This window comes from Bubalus kerabau, chromosome 1 (assembly GCF_029407905.1).
Source record: "Bubalus kerabau isolate K-KA32 ecotype Philippines breed swamp buffalo chromosome 1, PCC_UOA_SB_1v2, whole genome shotgun sequence".
NCBI lineage: Eukaryota > Metazoa > Chordata > Mammalia > Artiodactyla > Bovidae > Bubalus > Bubalus kerabau.
This window is the reverse complement of record NC_073624.1, coordinates 90,507,345-90,526,454: the sequence shown is the minus strand read 5'-3', so window position 1 is coordinate 90,526,454 and position 19,110 is coordinate 90,507,345. Positions and strand designations below refer to the sequence as shown.

Genomic DNA, 19,110 nt, shown 5'->3' with positions numbered 1-19,110 from the left:
TTAGTCCGAATAACCCCACAACAGTTATTTGAGCAAATAAGCCCACTGGTCCACTCATGGCTTTCAGGAACACTAAAGTGGTTTCATAAAAATAATGCAAAGATGTCAAGATTCCTTAAAAGCATGGAGACAGTCTGGCAATTGGACCTTCATTATTTTTAACCCTCAGCACAACTGTTCAGAAGGCAGTACAGAGAATCTAGACCCATGTGATCTTACTGGAGGACCAGACAAACCCCTCAGCAATTAGCCTGCAAATATGAAGATCTGGTCTCCCTAAGCCCTTCAAAGAATCTCTAAGCACTCTGTAAAACATACCCATCCCCACATGCATAAAACCTATATATATGACAGCAAGAGAGAAAAATGGGCTTTGGTGTTACTAAAATCCTAACCCAAACAAAGATATGCTATACAAATTAAATCTTTCATCCAGGGCTTATTAATAGTTAAAGTGAAAGTGAAGTCGCTCAGTCATGTCTGACTTTTTGCGACCCCATGGACTGTAGCCTACCACGCTCCTCTGTCCATGGGATATTCCAGGCAAGAATACTGGAGTAGGTTGCCATTTCCTTCCCCAGAGGATCTTCCCAACCCAGGGATCGAACCTGGGTCTCCCACATTGTAGGCAGACACTTTACCTTCTGAGCTACCAGGAAAGTCATAATATATTGGGTTAATATATTAATAGCTAAGTCTTTCCATAAATCTAAAATATGGGATGACTAAAAGTCATTCTACTACAGTCAGTTAAGTCTCAAGCTAAAACCCCGTTTCTCTGAGGATTAATACTTTTAACACAAGGCTTGGGATGTCCCAAGACACAGTAATGTTGCAGCCCCCCAGTAACACTATATTCTAGGCATCAATTTTTTTCAATTCAATTCAATCAACATCAAATTTTTCAATTCTTTATTGTAATTCCCAGCCATCTACCTCTTTTCAAATTATAAGAGTATTCCCAGAATATGTACAAATGAAGCCAAAGCAGAAACAGAAAATTGGCAAATAACCATCATTTATCATAATATATTGGGTTGGCTAAAAAGTTCATTGAAGTTTTTCCACACAATGCTATGGAAAAGCCCAAATGAACTTTTTGGCCAACTCAACATGTTAACTCCTATAGCCTGAGAATTAAAATACCCCAGACCTAAAAGCCCAATTTGATATATCAATCCCACCATGAAGAACCTTATTTCTACCCTAATCTCTAAACACCTAAAATTCCACAAAATTGAATTCCCTTATGAAAAACTGCTTTCCACCAAATTAAGTAACCATGTAAATAAATATCCATGCTAAACAATACAGCCAAAAGCAAGCTTTATTTGCATTCCATTTAACAACGCATGTTCTAGTATTTTACTGTATAACTTCCCCCAATTTTTCTTCAAAGCTCAAGTTTTCAATTTTTCAATTCAAAAAACGCTCCATTTCCTGGGAAAATAATACCTATTTAAAAATTTTAACCCAACTATTCTCCCATGGATTTTTTTCAACCTTTGATCCATCTAGGGAAGAAGAGCTACTATTTACTGAAAGCCTATGGGCCAAGCATTATAATTGGTTATAAATTGTCACTAATTCTTCCAACAACAATGAAAAGTAGGTAATATTATTCACATTTATAGATGAGAAGGTAAATGGTATACAAAAGGAAAAGTTCAGAATGAGAATTCTCCACAGTTCACAAATAAATCCAACAAGGATCTCAAATTTTCCTCTTCCATCTAGAGAAGAGAAATTGCAACACTCTCTCTTTTCTTCTATCATTTCACCAATTAAAGCTTTGATCAAGCAATTCATATTCTCCTTTTCCTACTATAATTCTACCATTCTAACTATGCCAGTTACCAGTTTATTGCCTTTCATCACCAAATTTACCCTTTGTTGACCAATATGTGAAAATGGGTCAGGGTCTTTTAAATATTTTTTGTTTTCCAGGTGACATGATGTTAAGTCTTGTCAGTAGAGGGCACTGGAGAGACAGCGCAGGAGGAAACAGCTTTCCTCTCTAGTTCTGGTTCTCTGGCCTCTCCTTCATCAGATTTCTAGAGCAGATATTGGAAAACTGCAGTCTAAGGGCCAAATCCAGCCTGCTGCCTGTTTTTAAATGGCTTGCAGGCACCACTCAAGTGGACCAGCACTTTGAGCTTCAAAGCACAAGACAGAATGTTCCCACCTCTATTTCATCCTCCACTGCCAGCATAGCCTATGCCTCCCTGGCCTGGGGCCATGCCTCACCACTCCCCGGGACCTGTATTTGTCACTACTTACACATTCCTCAATACTCCGGCCAGCTGCCCAAATTGACAGGACGCAGATCTCTGAGAGGTGAGAAAGGCATCCTGGGATCTGGGTGTAACTGAGGCAGAAAGAGAAACTGCACCCCACACCACTACCTTCCTGCCAGGTCCCTCTCACTTGGGCTGACTGCTGTTTGTCCCAAGAATGCCTCAGTTGATGGCAAACAGGGCAGGACAACATAATCTGAACCCCATTCCCAGTTTGTCCTTCCTTGTTATTCTCCTATAATTGCTTAAAAATTCTTTATATTAACTTTTCCCTGTTTAAATTACTGTGTGGTTTCTGTCTCCTGACTGGATCAGACTAAAACAGTAGCATCAGAGGAGTTTTGCAACAGTGAGCTACTCATTAAATTCAACAAAACAAATTTCATCTTTAAAATGAAGATGAAAATCGTTTTATATTTTTAACAAAGACCCTGGAGTTTTTTATCTGCTTTTCATTAGACCTAATTTTTAACAAGTTAGGAGTAACTTTTAATGAGAAATGTATAGAATGTAACATTTAACAAATTGATTTTTTTTAATACTCATGTTTCACCACACACTAGTAAATTTAAAATGGATCAAAGAATTAAACATTGAAAATGAAAGCAGAGAAATGTTTATATGAAAGAATTTCTAAGCATAAAAGTAGTAAGAGGGACTTCCCTGGTGGTCCAGTAAGACTCTGTACTTCCAATGCAAGGGGCCCAAGTTCAATCCCTGGTCAGGGAACTACATCCCACATGCCACAACTAAGACCCGTCACAGCCAAATAAATAAAAATACACATTTTTTTAAACCAAAAGAATTCACGTTGAAAAGAAAAAGTAATGAGAGAATCAGAGGAAATTCCTTACAAATGATTATATAAAAATCTTAAAATTTGGTACACTAAAAAATTATAAAAAAAGCAAACTGGGGTTTTCCTGGGAACAGTCAGGGAAGGTACTGTCCTTGTTTTCTAGCCAGGAATGGGGAAACCTGAGAGCCAGAGAGTAAGCAGATGATGAAGGAAATGAGGGAGTTGGAGAAAGGGAACCTTAAAGTTTGAGTACAGAGTGTTGATCTTACCTCCTAGCTGTACGTTTGTGAAACTGACTGAAATTAGCAGAGTTAAGACTTTAAATAAACACTGCATTACACTGAATTTTGCTGTGCTTCTTGGATCTACAAATTTATACTTTTCACCAAATTTGGGAGGTTTTCTACCATTATTTCTTCAAATACACTTTTTTTTTTTCCTCCTGCTTCAGTCTTCCCTCTTCTTCCTCTGGAACTTCTATATCATGATTCTGTATCATTACATTACATTACATACTCTCCCCAGGTTTCAGGCTGGTTGTTGAGGTGGATACACCAGAATAGCACTGTAAGTCTTTGAAAACTAAATTAAAATTGAAACCAGAGCCCACAGAAAACAAGCCAAGACATATGATCAAAACATAACCATGTTAACTGCCTGCTGTAAAAATAAATAAATCGACATTTTCCAGAAGATTTAAACAGAACTCAGAGTCTCATAACATAATATTCAATATGTCCAAGAGAGAATCTGAAATTACTCAACATAAGTGGAAAACCTAAACAACTCCCTAAAGAAAAGGCAAACAACAGATGCCAACTGCAAGATGACCTAAGTGTCAGAATTATCAATGACTGAAAAACAGCTGTTACAACCATGATCCAAGAAGTCAGGGTTGTTGAAATGAATGGAAAGACAGAAGTTTTCAGAAAAGAAATAGGAGTTTCTTTTTTTAAGGAACAGTTTTAGAATAGAAAAATTCAGTAAGTAAAATTTTAAAATTCACTATAGAGATTCACAGCATTATGGAGGTGACAGAAGAGTGAGTGAAATTGAAAATAAAAATTATAGGTATACTTTGTTTTGTTTTATTACACTTCACAGATACTGTATCTTTTATAAAGTGAAGGTTTGTGGAAACCCTATGTCAAGCAAGTCATTTTGGTAATTCTTACAATGTTTCAAAGTTTTTCGTAATTATTATATAAGCTATGGTGATCTGTGATCAGTGATCTTTGATGTTACTACAAAAGTATTTTTTAATTAAGGCATGCACAATGTTTTTTAGAAATAATGTTATTGTACACTTAATAGACCACAGTATGGTGTGAACATAAATTTTATATGCACTCAGTTCAGTTCAGTTCAGTTGCTCAGTCGTGTCCGATTCTTTGCGACCCCATGGACTGCAGCACGCCAGGCTTCCCTTCCCATCACCAACTCTCAGAGTTTACTCAAACTCATGTCCATAGCTTTGGTGATGCCATCCAACCATCTCATCCTCTGTCGTCCCCTTCTCCTCCTGCCCTCAATCTTTCCCAGCATCAGGGTCTTTTCAAATGAGTCAATTCTTCGCATCAGGTGGCCAAAGTAGTATATGCACTAGGAAATAGAAAATTTCTTTTTGTTCAATGTATTACAATATTTGCTTTATTGTGATGGCCTGGAACTGAACTTGCAATATCTCTGAGGTATGCCTGTATTATATACAAGCTAGAGAAGGAAAAAAGAATGAAAAGAATTGAAACAGTCTTAGAGATCTGTAGAACAATATGAGAGGAACCAATATTCATGATACAGAAGTTCCAGAGGAAGAGGAGACAGAGACTGAAATAGGAGGGGGAAAAAAGTGTATTTGAAGAAATAATGGTAGAAAACCTCCCAAATTTGGTGAAAAGTATAAATTTGTAGATCCAAGAAATACAGCAAAATTCAGATGGATAAACTTAAAGAAAATCATAGGTAGACACATCACAATCAAACTGCTTAAAGCCAAAAAATAAAGGAAAAACTTAAAAGCAGACAAAAAATTACCAAATGAATCATATAGGTGAACAAAAATTCATATGATGGCATTCAGGTCAGAAAATAGTGGAACACTTTAAAATAACTAATTATTGGTTCAGATGGCTTCTAAAATCTTTTCTGTGAATTGCAAATCAAATATGGTGTTTGGATATAACTGGATTAGCAACTGTACACACACAAAAAAGGAGATACTGAATAATCCACTAAAGCTTACTACCTTCTCTGCCTGAAGATTAGAGAGAAAAAGGAAAGGCCTTGCTATTTATTCTCTATAGAGTAATGATTCTCAAAATGTAGTCCAATGCCCCTGGGGAAGCCAAGACTTTCAAGGGAATTTCACAAGGTCAAAACTTTTCACAATAAATTCTAAGACATTATTTACCTAGGTTGACATTTATTTGATAGTGAAAAACCAACAGTGGGTAAAACTGCTGCCCTCTTAACATGAACCAAGGCAGTGGCACCAAACTGTACTAGAAAACACTATATTCTTTCCCACTATACTCAGAGAAAAGAAGGAAAAGAAAGCAAGTTTTATTTTAAACATCTTTGATGAAGTAATAAAAATTACTGGGTTTTAAAAATCTCAACCCTTGAGTGAACATTTTTAATACTGTGTGTGGCAAAATGGGAGGTATACAAAAAGTACTTCTGCTGTGTGCTGAAGTTTAGTGGTTGTCTCAAGGAAAAACTTTTGTGCAACTGTTTGAGTTGCAAGCTCAACTAACTACTTTTTCATGGAAACTATTTTACTTGAAAGAACAACTGAAATATAAACAATGATTATTACAAATGGATATTTGGCAAACATATTTTCAAATATGAACAAAATACCTCTATCATTTCAAATAAAACCACTGACAGTATTTACTGCCAATGATAAAATCCAGGCTTTCAAGCAAAAAAGTAAAGTGTTGTAAGACCTGTATCAGCTAAAACAAATTTGACATCTTCCTAACACTTTCTGTTGAGATCAGTGGTGATATTAATAATTGTGATTTGGGAATACTGTATAGTGAAATGTGTGTTTGGAAGATCTGCTTAACCCAGTGAGCTAATAATATTAATATTTTCCAAATGTCCAATGCATTTCAAAGTTACAACATAAGGTTACAATATTACATATGGGTGAAAGATTCATTCAAAGTATAACAGAGGTCAAAGGTTTTCAATCTAACAGAGCCTGCAGAGTTCATTGATAAAGTTTCTGATTTCACATTGCAACTAACCTTTAAGAAATTACTACTTGTAGAATTTAAGTGTTTTATCAAAGAATATCCACCATTGTCTGAAAAGGCTACTAAAATACTACTCCCTTTTCCAACTACATTATCTGTGTGAGGCTGAATTTTCTTCATGTACTTTAAAACATGGCAACATATTGAATTAAAAAGTAGATATAAAAATCTAGCTGCCTCGAAACAAATGCAAAAGAAGCAAAGGAGACCATAGCAAAAATCAACAAAGCCAAAAGCTGGTTCTTTGAAAGGATAAATAAAATTGACAAACCATTAGCCAGACTCATCAAGAAACAAAGGGAGAAAAATCAAATCAATAAAATTAGAAATGAAAATGGAGAGATCACAACAGACAACATACAAATGCAAAGGATCATAAGAGACTACTATCAGCAATTATATGCCAATAAAATGGACAACGTGGAAGAAATGGACAAATTCTTAGAAAAGTACAACTTTCCAAAACTTGACCAGGAAGAAATAGAAAATCTTAACAGACCCATCACAAGCACAGAAATTGAAACTGTAATCAGAAATCTTCCAGCAAACAAAAGCCCAGGTCAGACGGCTTCACAGCTGAATTCTACCAAAAATTTAGAGAAGAGCTGACACCTATCCTACTCAAACTCTTCCAGAAAATCGCAGAGGAAGGTAAACTTTCAAATTCATTCTATGAGGCCACCATCACCCTAATACCAAAACCTGACACAGATGCCACAAAAAAGGAAAACTACAGGCCAATATCACTGATGAACATAGATGCAAAAATCCTTAACAAAATTCTAGCAATCAGAATCCAACAACACATTAAAAAGATTATACACCATGACCAAGTGGGCTTTATCCCAGGAATGCAAGGATTCTTCAATATCCGCAAATCAATCAATGTAATACACCACATTAACAAATTGAAAAATAAAAACCATATGATTATCTCAATAGATGCAGAGAAAGCCTTTGATAAAATCCAACATCCATTTATGATAAAACTCTCCAGAAAGCAGGAATAGAAGGAACATACCTCAACATAATCAAAGCTATATATGACAAACCCACAGCAAACATTATCCTCAATGGTGAAAAATTGAAAGCATTTCCCTTAAAGTCAGGAACAAGAAAAGGGTGCCCACTCTCACCACTACTATTCAACATAGTTTTGGAAGTTTTGGCCACAGCGATCAGAGCAGAAAAAGAAATAAAAGGAATCCAAATTGGAAAGGAAGAAGTAAAACTCTCACTGTTTGCAGATGACATGATTCTCTACATAGAAAACCCTAAAGACTCCACCAGAAAATTACTAGAGCTAATCAATGAATATAGTAAAGTTGCAGGATATAAAATCAACACCCAGAAATCCCTTGCATTCCTATACACTAATAATGAGAAAATAGAAAGAGAAATTAAGGAAACAATTCCATTCACCATTGCAACAGAAAGAATAAAATACTTAGGAATATATCTACCTAAAGAAACTAAAGACCTATATATAGAAAACTATAAAACACTGGTGAAAGAAATCAAAGAGGACACTAATAGATGGAGAAATATACCATGTTCATGGATTGGAAGAATCAATATAGTGAAAATGAGTATACTACCCAAAGCAATCTATAGATTCAATGCAATCCCTATCAAGCTACCAATGGTATTTTTCACAGAGCTAGAACAAATAATTTCACAATTTGTATGGAAATACAAAAAACCTCGAATAGCCAAAGCGATCTTCAGAAAGAAGAATGGAACTGGAGGAATCAACCTGCCTGATTCAGGCTCTACTACAAAGCCACAGTCATCAAGACAGTATGGTACTGGCACAAAGACAAAAATATAGATCAATGGAACAAAATAGAAAGCCCAGAGATAAACCCACACACCTATGGACACCTTATCTTTGACAAAGGAGGCGAGAATATACAGTGGAGAAAAGACAATCTCTTTAACAAGTGGTGCTGGGAAAACTGGTCAACCACTTGTAAAAGAATGAAACTAGAACACTTTCTAACACCATACACAAAAATAAACTCAAAATGGATTAAAGATCTAAACATACAGCCAGAAACTATAAAAATCTTAGAGGAGAACGTAGGCAAAACACTCTCCGACATACATCACAGCAGGATCCTCTATGACCTACCTCCCAGAATATTGGAAATAAAAGCAAAAATAAACAACTTGGATCTAATTAAAATTAAAAGCTTCTGCACAACAAAAGAAACTATAAGCAAGGTGAAAAGACAGCCTTCAGAATGGGAGAAAATAATAGCAAATGAAGCAACTGACAAACAACTAATCTCGAGAATATACAAGCAACTCCTGCAGCTCAACTCCAGAAAAATAAAGAACCCAATCAAAAAATGGGCCAAAGAACTAAATAGACATTTCTCCAAAGAAGACATACAGATGGCTAACAAACACATGAAAAGATGCTCAACATCACTCATTATCAGAGAAATGCAAATCAAAACCACAATGAGGTACCATTTCACGCTAGTCAGAATGGCTGCGATCCAAAAGTCTACAAGCAATAAATGCTGGAGAGGATGCAGAGAAAAGGGAACCCTCTTACACTGTTGGTGGGAATGCAAACTAGTACAGCCACTATGGAGAACAGTGTGGAGATTCCTTAAAAAACTGGAAATAGAACTGCCATACGACCCAGCAATCCCATTGCTGGGCATACACACTGAGGAAACCAGAATTGAAAGAGACACGTGTACCCCAATGTTCATCGCAGCACTGTTTATAATAGCCAGGACATGGAAGCAACCTAGATGTGCATCAGCAGATGAATGGATAAGAAAGCTGTGGTACATATACACAATGGAGTATTACTCAGCCATTTAAAAGAATACATTTGAATCAGTTCTAATGAGGTGGATGAAACTGGAGCCTATTATACAGAGTGAAGTAAGCCAGAAAGAAAAACACCAATACAGTATACTAACGCATATATATGGAATTTAGAAAGATGGTAACAATAACCCTGTATACAAGACAGCAAAAGAGACACAGATGTATAGAACAGTCTTTTGGACTCAGTGGGAGAGGGAGGGGGAGGATGATTTGGGAGAATGGCATTAAAACATGTATAATATCATATAAGAAACGAATCGCCAGTCCAGGTTTGATGCAGGATATAGGAAGCTTGGTGCATTGGGGTGACCCAGAGGGATGGTATGGGGAGGGAGGTGGGAGGGGGGTTCAGGATGGGGAACACGTGTACACCCATGGCAGATGCATGTTGATGTATGGCAAAACCAATACAATATTGTAAAGTAAAAAAATAAATAAAATTTTAAAAAATCTAGCTGCTTCTTTTTAAATAAGACATATAAATGAGAAACAATGTCACTGTTCTCACCCAATTTGTTTTAAGAAATTATTTTCCATTAAAGTTACATTAATATACATGTATACAGACATATGTATATATATACACACACATATATACACACATACATGTCTACACAATTATATATGGGTCCATGCACCACATACCAAAAACTTTTTTAGAACACCTTCATTATTTTTTAAAATGTAAAGAGATTATGGGTTCAAAAAGTTTGAGAATTACTGCTCTTGGGAAGGTACCTGATGATCAGAATGAGAGAAATGGAGATTTCAATAGAGATAATAAGGGCTCTGGGTGAACAAAGCATCCCGCATTTGAGGATTTTTTTTTTTTTTACTTACTCATATCCCAGTGGAGTAGGAAATGGCAACCCACTCCAGTATTCTTGCCTGGAAAATTCCATGAACAGAGGAGCCTGGCGGGCTACAGTTCATGGACACAGAGAGTCAGACATGACTGAGCATGCATACACACAGGCCCAAGGTCTCAAGGCAGTCCCTGAGCAAGGAGAAAACTCCGAAGAAAGGGGAAGGGCAGGCTCTGGAATGTTTCGGGACAAGCAGCTGGAGGAGATAAAGGGCCCAATGACCTTCATCTGAAAAGTCACAGTCCAGTGGGAAGATGTCTAAAGTATCGAAGATCCCTGCCCCAAATGGACTGTGAGAACTGAGAGGAGTGTTCTAAAGTCCCTGCTGCTCTGTATTTCAAGAAAATTTGCAGTTAGATTCACAGGATGGCAGTTATCTGTCCTTGACTCATTCTTGGCCTGCTCAGGACCCCTCTGGCACCAGAGGGGAAATACAGGAAAGGATGGTTGGTTGCTGGGCTGCTAACAAACTGGTCAAGGACTTGGATGAGTTTCAAAGATATGACTGTGGCACTGTTTAAAACATGGGGGACAGAGATAGGGAGTTTGGGATTCGCATGTACACACTGCTATATTTAAAATAGATAACCCACAAGGTCCTACTGAATAGCACAGGGAACTCTGCTCAATTTTATGTGGTAGCCCCGATGGTAGGGGAGTTTGGGAGAGAACAGATACATGTTTATGCACGGCTGAGTCACTATGCTGTGCATCTGAAACTATCACAACATTGTTAATCAGCTACACTCCAATATAAAATGAAAAGTTAAAAAAAAAAGATACAACTGTGGAATTCACCCAGATGGAGTAGGCTTTGCTAGACCCTTCTCAGCAAAAAAACACACAGAATAAGATGCAGGAGAACGACAGAAATAGCATCACGTGGGCATCATTATCAAGGAACCCAGTTTTATCTCCTGGTTGGAGAAAAAGGATGAGATGATGATAGAGAAGGGTGAAAATCTCCAAACATCTATCCAGACTTGTTGCTGTTTAGATGCTAAGTAATGTCTGACTCTTTTGCAACCCTATGGACTATAGCCCACCAGGTTCCTCTGTCCATGGGATTTTTCAGGCAAGAATACTAGATTGGATTGCCATTTCCTTCTCCAGGGGATCTTCCCAACCTAGAGGTCAAACCTCATCTGCTGCATTGGCAGGTGGATTCCTTACCACTGAGCCACCTAGGCAGCATGTCCAGATTTGTAGATTTTACTTAAAACTAAAGGGTCAAATCTTAAGCAAGATTTTTTCAGATAAAAGTCATCTACTTGTGTGAAGATGGAGAGAAGTCATCTTAGAGAAAAACTGAATGTAATCAGTACAGTCCATAGGATCACGCAGAGTCAGATGCAACTGAAGCAACTTAGCACATGCATGCATAATCAGTACAAGATCTAACTTTACTCAACACAAGAAAATTGCTACTGGTGAGAAATGCTGTGAATGTAATTAATGTCAAAAATATTTCAGTACTATTCCTATGCATACAGAAATACATAATGAGGAGAAACCCTAAGAGTGTAAGAACTATGGGAAGGCCTTTGATTATCACTCATCACTGTGAATCTAACTGCAAATTTTCTTGAAATACAGAGCAGCAGGAACTTTAGAACACTCCTCTCATCCCTTCAGATACATGTGAGAATTCACACTAGCATAGAACACTATGAACATAAGTAGTGTTTTCAAGTCTTTAGCAATAGATCTGTCTCGGGATGGCACAAGAGAATTCATACTGGAGACAATCCCTATAAACGTAATTGATATGGAAAGGCATCAGTGTAAATTCTACCTGCACTGCACACATAAGACCGGTGAGAAACTCTATGAAGGCCAAGACTGTGGACAAATCTTTAGGAAGCACTTGCATTTAATGTACACATGAGAACTCACACTGAAGAAAACCCTATACTTGCAATCAATATGAAAAATTCTTCATAGTAGCTTTTCCCTTAGTGTGTACAACAGAATACAAAATGGAACTCAGAGACTGTGGGAAAGCTTTTAGTGTTACTTCATCCCTTAGTAAACATGACAAACCACATCAGAGAAAAGCCCTATGAATGTACTCAGTACAGAAAATCCTTCCACTGATGCTCTTTGCTTACTTACTGTGCATAACAGCATACTCAGTGGGGAGAATTCCTATGAATGCAACTAGTGTTGGAAAGCACTTATTGATCTTTCATCCCTTAGACAATCTAAGAGAATTCATACTGGACAGAAATCTCATGAATGTTACTAATGAGTAGGAGGCAATTTCTCTGCCCTTAGGTATTGGATGACTAATCACAACTTCTCAAGGGAGAAACACCTTGAATGTCATCAGTGTCATTGAGCCTTCTATTTTGCACAAGATAAATGACACAACAGGAATACATAAGGAATGCGGTTTTACACTGGAGAAAATTTCTTTAATGTAATTAGCAACTTTTTGGGTATGTGACTAGTACAGTCACACAGGGCTCCAGGCTTGAAGTTCAATACTAGGTTGCTATCTTAAAATTCTTAACTTTATTTTTGAGCTTATTTCTTGTAAGTGAAATTGTCTGGGACAATGAGGCATGTGCTGGAGGCTTGGAAGCTCATGCAGAGTCCTTCCTCCTGCCACCTCCTGCCTCTTGGGGACAAACTATATATTAATATATATGAGAGTTCTGAGATTATTTTTACCGCTAAATATTATACCAAAAGTCCCCTCTGATACTCATATACAAAATTATGCCAAAAGTGGGTGCAACTTTCTCTACAAGTACTAAAACAATACTAAAAGAAATACATACATGTATCTGTGGACCTAGGTTAGCACCCTTGATTATGTACCAATACTACAAGACAGATGCAGACTTAACAGATTAAAGCACTAACTTCCCAAAGCACTTAAATTGATTCAGAAACTATACTATTAAAAACACAGCATTCTACTATTCATGTTATGTACTAGAGAAGCATTTATCTAGCATAAACAGACACAAAACGACAGCAAGTGTCGGAAACAAAGCCCACATATTTCAACCCCGATCCTCATCACCACCAGAAGTAGTTTTGTTCCTCAACAACTGCTTTTCTAAAACAACAAATGTGATGTACCAATACCTCAAGGGATAACTCCAACTTAAAATCAACCCAGAGTTATCACATGCTAAAATATTTGGCAAGTTCTTCCTCCTACATTGGATTCCTGTTGGTCTATCAGATTCCACCTTTCAAATATTTCAGGAAAACAGACACACTCTTTCTTTGCCACTCATTTCGAGTTTCCCTTATTGGATACTTGGGAAACATTCCCCTTCATAGTTCCTGTCCCCCTTTCTTATATGCTTCCTCCTTCAACCACCAAAAGAATAAATTAAAGTTACGTTTAAACTAATTTTTAACTATTTTTAAAATCAATAGGGAAAAACCTTCTAGGGCATCTATCAAACTTTAGGAGAGAATAAAGTATGTCTGAACATTAGCCAAAAAAAAAAAAAAAGTAGGTTTCAGGATTAGTATCCAAAAGCCTTAATTATCCAGAAAAGGGTTAAATCTTGGTCATCTCATATATCAGGAATCCTAAAATATGACTTTCCAGAAGAAAAGGACGAGACTATGGGTAAAACGCCTAGTCTCCTGAGATTATTTCAGTGCATCACAAACTTTCAGATACAGCTGCTCCTTTTTCCTAATCTACTAGTGGCTTTTATTCTTCATATGCTCCTCACCTGGGTCTTTTTGCCAGGATTCAGTTGCTTTAAGATCCTTAAGATACAGGTACCAAGTCTTTTTGCGCCTGTAGTCAGTAAAGTTGATGAAGGCACCCTGAGTCCTGAAAAGTTAAAACAGTATGTTAGATTAATTAATTCTGCCCTATCTGCAGCCTCTGAACTTCCAACAGTTATTTTTCTTTTCAAACAAATATCTGTATCGTATTTTTCTGATTCATTGATATTGGTGCATTGTTAAGAACGTGGAAAATACAAAAAGTGCAATCATGAAAGAAAATATTACATAGAAGCCTTAAAAATGAAAGCATCTACTCTGAAGAAATTAGGGCAGGCATTTTTTAGAAAGAGAAAATTAAGGGTAAGGAAAGAACGCCCACATAAATTAAGACACCAACGAGGACTGCTCTTCCAGTGATCACAAAAAGTAGGGACTTTCAATACATAATATGAAAGGGAAGCTTTTCAGAGAAAATGGAGTAGGCATTACTTCTCCTGCTTATTCTACCTTTCTTCTGTTCACGTTACCTGCACTGAATACACAATCGATCTCCACATGCTTCTTCCATTCCTGGAAAAAGTGTGTCTTCAGAAAACCTCCATTACTGCTTCTTCTAAAAACTATTTTCAAAAATTCTTAATTTTTCCCACCTCCAAAAGTGAGAGGTCACAACGGGAAGACCTGTGAGTGAAATAGGCAGAAAACCCACCACGGAGGTTGAACGACCCTCAGGAGTTCAGAGGTGTCTACCTGAAAACGATGGTTCCCAAGGAATGGCCTTCGGAGAGAGGAGAGGGCCTCCCCGAGTCACCCCGCCCACAGAGGAAGGTAACCCACATGCCTTGAGGAAAGGGGAAACCACGCCCCCAGTGGCAGTGAAGCTCACTTTTAGGACGGTGCTTCTCTCCCAGGAGGCCCTGCGTATTGGGGGAGTTCAGCAAACGTCGGCCAATGAGAGCAGCTTTCTCTGGCCCCGCCCCTGCTGTGTTCCAGAAGGAGGAGGCTCTTCAGAGCTCAGTTGCTGCTGCTAAGTCACTACAGTCGTGTCCGACTCTGTGTGACCCCATAAACGGCAGCCCACCAGGCTCCCCCGTCCCTGGGATTCTCCAGGCAAGAACACTGAAGTGGGTTGCCATTTCCTTCTCCAGTGCATGAAAGTGAAAAGTGAAAGTGAAGTCGCTCAATCGTGTCCGACTCTTAGCAACCCCAGGGACTGCAGCCTACCAGGCTCCTCCGTCCATGGGATTTTCCAGGCAAGAGCACTGGAGTGGGGTGCCATTGCCTACTCTGTCAGAGCTCAGTGCTAGAGTTATAAAGGAATTTGGTAACTGCTGGCAAAGAGCACATGCAGGGAGGGATATCAGGAGCAAAAAACAGACGAATAGTTAAATGTGAAAGGCCAAAGAGCAAAAGAAACAAAGATCAAAGGTTACTTTCTGTGAGGCTAGGTAGAGGAACTAGCTGGCCAAGTGGAGCCCTGAGGTGAAAAAGAATTGCTTATCAAAGGACTAGGCAGAGCAGAGCAAAGGAACCAAGGCATTAAGCCAGAATGAATGGCTGGGCTGAGCCAGGAGAAAACCTTTTCCCAACTCTTAGAAGTTTCTGAATAACTAAAAAAAAAAATAGCCTTTTCTTTCCTGCCTTTTGATATTCTTTCCGTCTATAGCAGTAGTCCCTGACCTTTTTGGCACCAGGGATTGTTTTTGTGGAAGACAAGTTTCCAAGACTGGGGTTGGAGGAGGAGATGGTTTGGGATGATTCAAGTGCATTATATTTATTGTGCACCTTATTTCTATTATTATTTCAGGCCTACCTCAGATCATCAGGCATTAGATCCTGAAGCTTGGGGACCACTGCTCTACAGACTCTTCGTTTAGCTTGTAATGCTCAAAATTCTCCAAGCCAGGCTTCAACAATACATGAACCGTGAACTTCCAGATGTTCAAGCTGGTTTTAAAAAAAGGCAGAGGAACCAGAGATCAAATTGCCAACATCCGCTGCATCATCGTAAAAGCAAGAGAGTTCCAGAAAAAACATCTATTTCTCCTTTATTGACTATGCCAAAGCCTTTGACTGTGTGGATCACAATAAACTATGGAAAATTCTTAAAGAGATGGGAATACCAGACCACCTGACCTGCCTCTTGAGAAACCTGTATGCAGGTCAGGAAGCAACAGTTAGAACTGGACATGGAACAACAGACTGGTTCCAAGTAGGTAAAGGAGTATGTCAAGGCTGTATATTGTCACTCTGCTCAATTAACTTATATGCAGAGTATATCATGAGAAACGCTGGGCTGGAGGAAGCACAAGCTAGAATAAAGATTGCCAGGAGAAATATCAATAACCTCAGATATGTAGATGACACCACCCTTATGGTAGAAAGTGAAGAAGAACTAGAGTCTCTTGATGAAAGTGAAAGTGGAGAGTGAAAAAATTGGCTTAAAGCTCAACATTCAGAAAACTAAGATCATGGCATCTGGTCCCATCACTTCATGGCAATAGTTGGGGAAATAGTGGAAACAGTAGCTGACTTTATTTTTCTGGGCTCCAAAATCACTGCAGATAGTGACTGCAACCATGAAATTAAAAGACGCTTACTCCTTGGAAGGAAAGTTATGACCAACCTAGAGAGCACATTAAAAAGCAGAGACATTACTTTGTCAACAAAGATCCATCCAGTTAAGGCTATGGTTTTTCCAGTGGTCATGTATGGATGTGAGAGTTGGACTATAAAGAAAGCTGAGCACAGAAAAATTGATGCTTTTGAATTGTGGTGTTGGAGAAGACTCTTGAGAGTCCCTTGGACTGCAAGGAGATCCAACCAGTCCATCCTAAAGGAGATCAGTCCTGGGTGTTCATTGGAAGGACTGATGTTGAAGCTGAAACTCCAATACTTTGGCCACCTCATGCAAAGAGCTGACTCATTTGAAAAGACCTTGATGCTGGGAAGGATTGAGGGCAGAAGGAGAAGGGGATGACAGAGGATGAGATGGTTGAATGGCATCACTGACTCAATGGACATGGGTTTGGGCGGACTCTGGGAGTTGGTGATAGACAGGGAGGCCTGGTGTGCTGCAGTTTATGGGCTCGCAAAGAGTCAGACACGACTGAGTGACTGAACTAAACTGAACTGAACTGATAGTGGCCTTGAACACAAAGGCATTCTCCTTACTTCATTTTCCTGTTCATTGATAAGTTTAGACTAGCCATGTCATTAAAATTAACTCCCAGTATTACCACTAATTTATACCTTTGAAAATGTATAAATGACAAACAAGGTACTTGAACATATAAATATCTTCAGGAGAATTTGTTTTTGTTTCCGTCAGGCATGCGTGCTAAGTCGCTTCAGTTGTGTCTGACTCTCTGCGACCCCATAGACCGTAGCCTGCCAGGCTCTTCTGTCCATGGGATTCTCCAGGCAAGAATACTGGAGTAGGTTGCCATGCCCTCCTCCAGGGGATCTTCCCAACCCAGGAATGGAACCATGGTGGGAATTAATGTTCAAACATTGGCTGTGCATAATAAAATCACTTGAAGAGCTTGTTAGAAAAACAGATTTCTGGGTCCTACTCCAAACTTTCTGATTTAGTACGTTTAAGTTGAGGCCCCAAAATTTGTGTTTTGTTTGTTTTTATATAATTAATATATAGCACTATATTAGTTTCAGGTGTACAACATAATGATTTGATACTTGAATATATATTGTGAAATGATCACACAGACTCTGGTTACCATCTATATATAGTTACAAAACATTTTTCTTATGAGAACTTTTAAGATCTACTCTTAGCAACTTTCAAATAGGCAGTATAGTGTTATTAACTCTACTCAGTCTCTTGTACATTACATACCGAGGACTTAGACATTTTATAATTGGAAATTTGCACCTTTGATCTCCTTCACTTATTTCATGCAGCCCATTCCCCACTTCTGGCAAGCACAGATCTATTCTCTGTATCTATGAGCTTGTACTTTTTTTTTAGACTACAGATAAATGAGATCATATGGCGTTTATATTTCTGTCTGACTTATTTCACCTAGCATAAAGTCCTCCACATCTACCCTTGTTGTTGCAAATGGCAAGATTTCATTCTTTTTTATGGCTGAGTAATATTCCAGTGTATGTGTATCTCACATCTTCTTTATCTATTGATAAAGAATGTGTTCTCACATCTTCTTTTCTTGCATATCTTTCATATTGTAAATAAAGCTGTGATGAAATTAGGGGTGCATATATCTTCTCTAATTAGTGTTTTTGTTTTCTTCAGATAAATACATAGGAGTGGTGTTGCTGGAATGTATGGTAGTTCTATTTTTAATTTTTTTGATGAGCCTTCTTACTATCTCCCACAGTGGCCAAACCAATTTCATTTCCACCATCTGTAGATACGGGCTCCCATTTCTCCACATCCTTGCCAATACTTGTTATTTCTTGTGTTTCTGACAATAGCCATTCTGACAGAAGTAAGGTAATAGGCCATTGTAGTTCTGAGTTGTATTTCCCCATTGATTAGAGATACTGGGCTTCTTTTCTGTACCTGTTAGCCACCTTTACATCTTAATAATATGCATTTTTAATAAATTCCCAGCTGATACTGTTGCTGTTGTTCTGGGGACCACATTTTGAGAACTACTGCTCTAGCATACTTAATAGGTAGAGTTTACTGAATTTCAGGCATTCTACTAAATGAAGGATTTATTCTATGTGCAAATTCTTTATCAAAACTATAACAGATGGGGTTAATATTTCTCTAACAGGAGAGAAACCCTGACTTAGGAGGATGAACGATACTGCTCAATCTCAGAGAAGGCTACTGAAGTTTACAAAAAACATACCTATCCACCTTCAGACCAGCCACCAGCTTCACATTCTTTGACCTAAACAAACAGGCACAGGACACTATTGACCTATGGTTTAAAACACTTGTGCTGATAAAGACAGGCATATAGGCCACTGGAACAGAACAGAGAGCCCAGAAATAAACCCTCCCATATACAGTCAAATCGTGCCAATATCATTGAATACAGAAGGGTAGTCTTTTAAAATAGGTAGTGCTGGGAACACTGTATATCTACATGCAAAAAAAGGTTGACCCTTACTTAACATTATGCACAAAAATTAATTCAAAATGGATCAAGGCCCTAAATGTAAGACCAAAATAATAAAACTCTTAGAAGAAAACATAAGACAAAAGCTTCATGACATTGGACTTGATAATGATTTTTTTGGATATGACATCAAAGGCACAGGTAACAAAAGAAAAAAAAATAGACAAACTGGACTTCATGAAAATGTTTAAAATTTGTACATCAGAA

At 38.0% G+C, this 19,110-nt stretch overlaps 1 long non-coding RNA gene across 1 annotated transcript; it reads right to left on the bottom strand.

The window, feature by feature from the left end:
• Window positions 1-898: 898 nt before the first annotated feature.
• Window positions 899-14,679, bottom strand: LOC129653022 (uncharacterized). The gene is made up of 3 exons (XR_008714901.1): window positions 14,540-14,679; window positions 13,789-13,892; window positions 899-4,698 (listed from the first exon to the last, which is right to left on the bottom strand). It is a non-coding gene; the product is annotated as an uncharacterized LOC129653022 (long non-coding RNA).
• Window positions 14,680-19,110: the final 4,431 nt, after the last annotated feature.